Source organism: Euprymna scolopes, chromosome 31 (genome assembly GCF_053919585.1).
Source record: "Euprymna scolopes isolate OS-2025 chromosome 31, ASM5391958v1, whole genome shotgun sequence".
Classification (NCBI taxonomy): Eukaryota; Metazoa; Mollusca; class Cephalopoda; order Sepiida; family Sepiolidae; genus Euprymna; species Euprymna scolopes.
Genome location: NC_136512.1, coordinates 34,004,498 through 34,005,415, shown reverse-complemented (window position 1 = coordinate 34,005,415; position 918 = coordinate 34,004,498).

Genomic DNA, 918 nt, shown 5'->3' with positions numbered 1-918 from the left:
ATAAAATCCACAGTAGGTTCTCTACAGTGCAATGTAGACTACAATGAATTGTGGACGAAGTGATTACAAGGCGGCATGTGCTCTTCGTCCCGGTGCACCGCGATGGGTACACAATTAGAGCAATCAATCAATTTGATAGAAAAATGGGCAATTTCATCGATTTCGATGACATTAAAAATATGGGAGTGTGAAACATTCGTTGATCATCATTCAATCCCGGGCAACGTCGGATCTCCCTGTTAGTTGCTGATAAAATATCAAGTATTTTAAAACGGGAAATTAACAAACATAATGTATTGAAGTTGTCTAATCTCTTCAAACCTAAAGTTGGAGTTTCTTTTTCTTTTTTACTTTCTTTTTTTTTTTTGCTTCTTGTTTATTTATGTACTTCTTAGTTTATTGGTCGAATGTACCATGTTCTTGTTCTGTCAGCCAGGACTGGGTAGAAGTCTTAAGTAATTCGCAGTTGTATTCTTAGTATCGCCGGCACTGAGGATTGGACCTTCAACCTCCAGAAGAGTGTCCTTGACAACTTAGTTTTATTTAGTACCTTATCTATTACGACGCGGTGCTTGCAAACTTCTACCCGATCATAGCTGACGGAACGAGAACATGCTATCCGCGTGGATTAAATAAAGGTTTCAGCTCGAAATTTCCTGAAGATTCCCGGGTTAAATAGAAAGATTCCCGTGTTCGACAAGACACAACTGAAAAAGGTCAGAGGTTCTATCGGCCGAAACATTGTGCGAATAACACTCAAGATGAGAACAATAGTTCCAATGATATAACTAATAAAAATTATCAAAGCATCATCTAAAAATTCAAAGACTTAATAATGATTTGCGCGACTATTATGTTTCCTGATCATTGAAAAACCTCTTTCTTTTTCTTTTTTTTTTCTTTTTTTTAATTCTGCTA